The sequence below is a fragment of the Camelus bactrianus genome, chromosome 6, assembly GCF_048773025.1.
Source record: "Camelus bactrianus isolate YW-2024 breed Bactrian camel chromosome 6, ASM4877302v1, whole genome shotgun sequence".
Taxonomy (NCBI): Eukaryota; Metazoa; Chordata; class Mammalia; order Artiodactyla; family Camelidae; genus Camelus; species Camelus bactrianus.
Window position 1 is genome coordinate 53,956,762 of NC_133544.1, and position 8,049 is coordinate 53,964,810.

At 41.9% G+C, this 8,049-nt stretch overlaps 1 non-coding gene across 1 annotated transcript; it reads right to left on the minus strand.

Annotated features, from left to right (window-relative positions):
- Nucleotides 1-7,060: 7,060 nt before the first annotated feature.
- TRNAT-GGU (transfer RNA threonine (anticodon GGU)) lies at nucleotides 7,061-7,138 on the minus strand. Its single transcript has one exon. It is a non-coding gene; the product is annotated as a tRNA-Thr (tRNA).
- Between the last annotated feature and the right edge of the window lie 911 nt (nucleotides 7,139-8,049).

Consider the following 8,049-nt stretch of genomic DNA (forward strand, 5'->3'; position numbering starts at 1 on the left):
GAGGCCACCAGCAGTCACCTGGGCCCGCACCTGTGCTCCTCTCTAAGGAGTACCTGTTCTCTCTCCATGTGTGTCTCACAGCAGGAGATGTATCTTGAAGAGAAAAGGGCAGGATACTCCCGCTGGTTCCCAACTGCCTACTCATTGGATGCGCGGTTGACTCAGGTCCAATGCTTGTGTTCATGAGTGCTTAACCAGCTCTAACTAATTTTTTAAGCAAAGGAAAATTTAATGGAGCCCATGGGGGATGGAGAGCTCACAAAACGAACAAGAGATTGGGGAGACCAGGGTTAGGAAAGTCAGAAATTGAGGGCTCTAGACAGCAGGAAGCTGCTGTATCTGCTTCTATAAATGACTTCTAACGGCCCAGTGTCCTCAGCTCACTGGCCCAAGACCTGGCAAGAGCATCCAACTGGCCAGGCAGAGGCCACATTCCTGTCACAACTGGATTGGGTTCGAGGGTGGAGCTGGAAGGATTTGGCGCCCTTGGCTCTCTTTGAGGAAAATAGGGATGAGGCAGTCTCATAAAAGGAGGTCGGAGAGCTCTTAGGACTGGGTGTCAGACACTGGCAAAATGACAACTAGCTTCCATCTGGCCCTTGTTTCCATTCCACTGATTCCTCATTTTCCTGAGATCTCTGACCACCCCTGTTCCACTTCTGAAGCTGCTTTCCCTGCACTATAAGGGGTGCTCAGGGATCTCTGTGCTCCGTGACTCTTGTGCTGGATTTGATGTTCCTGTGCATGAGTGGTGGGCTGACTGCTGAACTTCCAGGGCTCCTCAGGATGATCCCTGGCTCCTTGGGTTCTCGGTTCAATCCCCAGTACCTCTATTCAAAAAAAAAAAAGAATAGAAACCAAAATCTTCAGTTCTCCTGATCTTTTAGAGAACATCTAAATGAAATTTTGAGAAATATAAAATCAAATGACTACAAATGATCCCTCTCAGCCAGCAGGAGTGAATCAGATGACCAAATTCCAGACAATGGAGAAGGAGGACTCATGATAACTTCCGGTGCTACTGCAAATGTTTTTCTACATTTAGTTCTTTTCCATTATAAAGAAAATGCATGTTTCTTAAAGAAAAAAAAGTAGAAAAAACTCAACCAACTCAACTAGACTTTCCTCACCCAAATCCAAACTCATCTTAGCTACAGGGTAGCTCTCAAAATTCCTGTTTTGAATCATTTCTTTCCTGACATTATGCAATTTTTTCTTTATACAGTTGTGTATTTATCGCTTTGTAATCTACTTTAAAATGTAACATTATAGTTCCATAAGTTATTTAAGTCTATCTTATTAATAGTTGTATAATATCCAACAACTGAATATTATAATTTACTTAATCACTTATTTAATATTAGATACTTAGTTTATTTCCCTTTTTTTTTTAGTACTGGAAATAATGTTGAATATAGAGCTTCTTATCCATTTAAGGTTATATACTTAGGATGGTGTTTTGTAAGAGCATGTACTGGGCCAAAGGGCATGAGCTTGCTAAGCTCCTCACACACATTGCCAAATCAATGCCCTTTCAAAGAGTGAGCCACCCTCCTCTGGGCAGCAGGTTAGTAAGAACCTTTGTACTACAAGAGCACTTTTTTCTAATCCTGGGTGTGATACATTTTTTAAAGTCAACTGATTTGATAGATGGAAAATATATCCTCTTTTTCTTTTAAATGTGTATTTCTTTGACTATTATACCTTTTCTCAATTATTTAATAATCAACTGCTTTTTAAATTTTATTTTTTATTGAAGTGTAGTTGATTTACAATGTTAGTTTCAGGTGTACAGCAAAGTGATTCAGTTATACATATACATACATATATACATTTTTTTCAGATTCTTTTCCATTAGAGCTTATTACAAGAAATTCAATATAGTTCCCTGTGTTATACAGTAGGTCCTTGTTAACTGTGCTTTTATCTGTGAGTTGTCTACTCATGTCCTTACAACAATATTATTTTTCTTTTCCATTTAATGATACAGTAAGAATTGTAATACTTTGTCACCTTGTCTATCAAGATCTTTAACCAGGTTTTCTTCTAATTTTAAAAAAAATTTGTAATCACACCATCAGACTTAGTTGAAATGCTTAGTCATGGTGTTCATTTCAGGCATACCATGTGTTTTCACCTGCTGGTTTCCAAGCAGAGTATATTTTATTCCAGGTAGTATGCACTAGTTCTGTGATATTCTTGGGGAAAGATTTCATTGCCTACATTTCAGTGGGATGCAGAGACCATCAGCCTTTGCTTGGAGGTGTATTTCCCTCATTGCCATAAGAAATAGTCTTTACTCATCTCAGCTCAATGTGGCTTAAAATATTTTTAACCAAAACTTATATGATTATTTCCCTTTTAAATTGAGAAAGTCCTTTCATCACCAATGATTATATTACTTATTTTCCTTTAAATTTTATTTATTTATTTTTTTTGTAGTATCTCCAATCCATCTGGAATTTATTTCGGTGGAGTGGATCTAGGAACAGTTTGGAAATATGCAACAAGAGCTATATATATACTCCCTGACCCACTTCAGAGGGAAGTGGGTCAGCGAGTATAAATGTATTACCTTCAAGGAAATAATCCAAAATGAAAGACTTGCAAAGATGTTTATAGCAGTGCTATTTATAATAGCAACAGTGCAGAAAACCCAGACGAAGAGTTAAGTAAACTGACAGAGAATAAAAAAAAGAAAGATGTATACAGTGAATTTTTATTAAAAAATACAAAATATGTCTATTCTATGCTTACACTTCCAATAAGTCATGCAAGAATATGACCACAGCCTGGGGAAAAAACACAAGCGGCAGGGTAGTGAGTGAATTACGGACTGCTGCTGGGCAGGTGCGTGGCCCCTGGCTGTGTGTCCTTTCTTTGAAAGGTATTCAGAAAAGGATACGGAGATGGGAGGGTTGCTCCAGATGAATTATTTTCCTTTTATATTTAAATTATATTGATATCAGCAAAGATTTATTTATTATTGAAATAGAGTTGATTTACAATATTGAATTAGTCTCAGGTGTACAGCAAAGTGATTCAGTTACATATATATAAAATGTTCTTTTTCAGATTTTTTTCCATTATAGGTTACTATACGATATTGATTATAGTTCCCTGTGCTACACAGTAAATCTATTTTATATATAGTAGTGTGTGCCTGTTAATCCCGTACTCTTAATTTATCCCTCCACCCCAACTCAGCAAAAGATTTATTACATTAAGCCAGTAGCCACCTGACATTTGCAATGGATATGTTTCAAGACCTTTGCTAATTTCCAAGTCTGCACATTGGGAAACATCCAGCTCCTTACCCCAGGAATCATGCCATCCCAGAGAGCCCCTGTGTGTCTTGTGCTTATTCTTGCATCTTATCAACAATCACAAGTTTTATTTCTCACATGATGTCCTTTTTTAATCCCCACAAAGAAAAAGTGCTGATTTCTCCCCTATCCCCCCTTGCAACTTTACAAGAGCTACCTTGTAGTCAAGATGAGCAGAGGTCATCCAAGCCTTGGAAAGAGTCAGGCGCTCTGTATACAGCCAGGCTTACTCACCAGTAAGCAATTCACACTTCAGCTCTGGACTGGAGACACAATTCTAATGCCAATCTTGCAAAATCACAATCTTCCTAATATCAGGTTTGCTCTCAAATCATTGAGCCTGAAAATATCAAATCCATAACTATTACTAGTCTTCTGGAACAAGAAGGGAGTTGTGGTAGGCTGTTCCATTGTAGTAGACTCTGGTAGACTGTGCCCTCTTGGGAAGCCTGCCTCCTAGAATCTATGCCCTTGTGTAGTCCCTCCCACATCGTCTCTGGCCTTGACTATGTGTCTGGCTTTGGCTAACAGGACTTTAAGGAGGCATGATACAAGATCAGCCTCGATAAGTGCTTGTGCTTTAGATCTGTCCTCTTGGAATGCTACCTCTTAGGACCCAGATGCCCTTGCTTTAAGGAAGTCCTGGCCAGCCAGTGGGAGACTGGAGACACCGGGGAGAATGAGGCAGCTCAAGGAGAGGAACAGAGATGCCCAGCTGAGCTCCCAGTTGAATGCAGCCACGTGAGTAATGCCACATGGAGCAGAAGATCCACCCCGCCAACCCACAGGATCATGAGAAATAACTCAAGGTTGTTTTAAGACACTAAATGTTGGGGTAGTTTGTTACACAGCAACAAATAACTGAAACACATGGAAGTGTATGCAGTACTTACTGTAGGATGTTAAGACAGAAAGTAAAGCACAAAAGAAATGCACCGTGGTCGAGTCTATATAAAAATGCGTGACTATACCGTGAGCCAAGATTAGGAGACACGTTAAAATTATAGAAAAAGTTTGCTGCTCTTTAGGTTACTTTTTAAGTATATGTATTATTTAAAGTGTTGTAAGGAATTTCAAAAAGCCTATTGTGGCTTCTGTTCTCAAGAACTTCCAGTCCTCAGGAAAAACAGTGCCAGGCAGCTCTTAGGAACAATGCTTGTGACTGCCAGCCCAGAGACGGACTGGCTGAAGGGGGGAAGTTCTGGGGCCAGCTGGAGACCAGTACGGCTCTCAGGAGAAGCAACCAACATCCTCTTCTTATAGAAAGGTGGCTTGCAGTAAGGAAGAAACTCCTCTATCAAAACAATTATGTCTGTGTGCATGTGCATGTGTATGCAAGCAAAAAGTAATCCAAAGACACATGCACCCCAGTGTTCACAGCCACGCTATTTACAATGGTCAAGCCATGGAATCAACCTAAATGTTCCCTGACAGATGCCTGGATAAAGAAGTTGTGGTGTATATATATACAACTGAATACTACTCAGCCATAAAAATAAATGCCATTTGCAGCAACATGGATGTACCTAGAGATTATCATGCTAAGTGAAATAAGTCAGACAAAGACAAATATCATACAATAGCACTTACTTGTGGAATCTGAAGAAAATGACACAAATGAACTTATTTACAAAACAGAAACAGACTCACAGACATAGAAAACAAATTTATGGTTACCAAAGGGGAAAAGGGGCAGAGGGATAAATTAGGAGTTTGGGATTAGCAGATACACACTACTATATATAATACAGATAAACAGCAAGGTCCTGCTGTGTAGCATAGGGAACTATATTCAATATCTGTAATAATCTACAATGGAAAGGAATATGTATGTGTGTGTATGACTGGATCACTATGCTGTACAACAGAAACTAACACAGCATTGTAAATCATCTATACTTGAATTTTTTAAAAAAATCTTAGGAGCCCCATTCCCCTAGTCCTGAGTCCCCGGGTTGCAGCAGTGCTGGGCTCAGTTCCCAGGCTAAGGGACCTTTCGGGGACTCATAGACAAGTGAACTCTCACAACTCTTCCAGTCAACTCCAGACCAAACCATGCTGCATTTGCCATCAGCAAGTGGGTGACTTGATGTGACCTGTACTGCTGGAATGTTCTAAAGTTGATTGAACTTTTGTTGGATGCAAAATATCATACATGAGGCCTGTGCAAAATTAGGAAAATTACAGCACTGGTAAGGAGTGACAACTGGGAAAGTACTTTTTAAAAATAAACAGCTTAAGTAACTTTGCAAAACAAGCTACAGCAGAAACGTAAAACTCTACTTCCACCCTTTCCAATTTCTTGATGAATTATAGTTAATGTTCATATATGTTTTACAAAATATATTTATAAGAGCAAATGGATATTAATGAATAAACCAGAAAACCAGTGATCACTCTGTCAGTGAAAGCCTTCTTTTTGGACACCTGCTTTTGATTGTGATTTCATGTTCTACCTATAGGCAAATTTTCTGTTGACACTTGCTTCTGGTTCATGAAATGGATTAATAGTTCACCATTTTCTGGTGTTCCAGAAGAACACTCTGGCTACCAGGCCCTAACCAGTCTGTGACCCTCTGTAGAAGCACATAGGATCACTCAGCCATGTCAGAATCAACCACTTCTGAAAAGGAAAGAGCGCTCTTCCTGCCAGCCAGGAGTCTTGCAACTGAGCCCCAGGCATTCAGCAAAAAGTTTAGGTGTCAGGTTCTTGGTTCAATTCCCTGATTTAGTGAGAACACTGTGTTTGCAAAACTTCTGGTTCCTTTTGTGAAATGAAGAAGCGCTGAGTCACCTTTTTGAGGTAGTCCTGCAATGAGCTTCCTATATTTCCCAAGACTTTTTCTATTTCATTTTTCCTAGATTAAGAAATTAGTACAATGAGTGGCCTGGTAAATGTCATAGAAGGTAGAAGGGCACTGGTGTTGACAGCTAGGGCTCCTTCTGGTTCAGGAAGTTCTAAGCTGAACATCCCCTTTCTGTGGGCTCCATCAGATGGAGGAAAGATTTGCCAGACCCTGCCCTGGGAAAGACATGGACTGGCCATATGGTGTTGACTTTCCTCCCCAATTGTCTCCTTCAATGGCTGCTTTGAGTTTTAATTGGAACTTTTTGTTCTAGTTGCTCAGTGAACGGAGCCTCTGTGATCTTGATAAGGGAAGGCACCTTTCCTAGTTTTCTTTTTCTTTTTTTCTTTTTGGCTTCCTAGCCTTACATCTTGGCTTGGTTTCCAGCCTTACTGTTTTGCAGTCTGTTTGAATAACCAAGCTCTCTGATGACAGTTCCATGACCCACTGTCTAGTAGGCAGCACCAGAGAGGGGCCAGGGCAGCTGGACGCATTCCGCATGGTGTCCTCTTAACTTCACCTTTTACCTCAGAGACCTACTCGGTTCCCAAGGATATAGGCTGGGCAAGGGCTTCTCATAACTCAGGGGTCACGGAAAAGCTCTAACAACAGAAAAAACTTCGTGATCTTGGAAACCAACTTGCCTGGGCAGCCTTTGTGACTCTCTGCTCAGAGAACCCTTCAATGCCCCATCAAGGGCAGGGAGGCCACCACAGAATCACTTTGTGGGGAGGGGACAGTATAGTGAGTGGTTAATGGAGGCCTCCTGGTCTCACCACTTGCTAGCCAGGAGGACTTGAGCACATCACTTAACTTTACTGGGCCTCAGTTTTCTCTTATTCGTTTGCTGGTTTGTTTTAACATTTTAATCTTTTTTTTTCCCCTGAAGGGAGGCACTGGGGATTGAACTCAGGACCTCATGCACACCAAGCATGAGCTCTACCACTGAGCTATACTGCCGACTCCCTTCTCATCTTTAAATTGGGGATTTTGGTAGTTTCTACCTATAGGATTCAAAGAAGCCACCCAAGTGTGTGACCCACAGTAAGTTCTCAATAACACCATTATTATTAGTTGTAAGATAGTGGGGGAAAGAGGAAGTCTTATCTGCCCTGCTTCAGAAAACAATCCCAATTGGCCCCTGTGAATCTGGCACACTCCCCTCACCCCGCCCCCGCCTGCATCCCTGCCTGGGCTGCAGAAGACCTTGTCCCAGCTGGCATGGCCCAGGCAGCAGCACTCAGACCTTCTTCAATCCCAGTCCTTGGATTTCTGTGGCTTCTGTCCTAGGATGACAATCCATCCAAGTTCAACACACACTCCTCAGGTTGGGCATGTGTACCCGGGGAATCTGTGTACCGTGCAAGAAGAAGAACCAGTGACCTTATACAGGAAACATGGATGGGTACAGATGGATGTTAACGTTTACAGGCTCCTTGGGGAGATCCTGAGAAACAGAGGCTTTTAGAGAAGGGAACAAACCCTCTAATAGGGGTCGCCAGGAAGAACTTCAGGAGACAGCATTTACTTGCCTTAATATGCCAGGATTATCCCTCCCCAGCTTCTGAACAACCAGTTTTCGACAAAGCCTCTTTGACCTGGGCCTCCAGGCTTTGGGCAAGGGGGTTAAAAATCTGCTCAGAAAACAGCTCAGTGCCAACGGAAAGCAGGGGTGGATGCAAGGGCTCTGCGGGGGACTGGAATGCCTGGTTTCCAGCCCGGCTCTGCAACCCAGGTCCCGTCCTTGTCTGTGAAACTAGGGTGATTAGGGAGTTGGTCAGAAGCTCCCCCACCTCTCCTCCCGCTTGCGAAGTCTAGGATCCTTTGCGCTTCAGTCCCTGTCCCCCGCCCCCACCCATACATCTGTGCACCTGGGG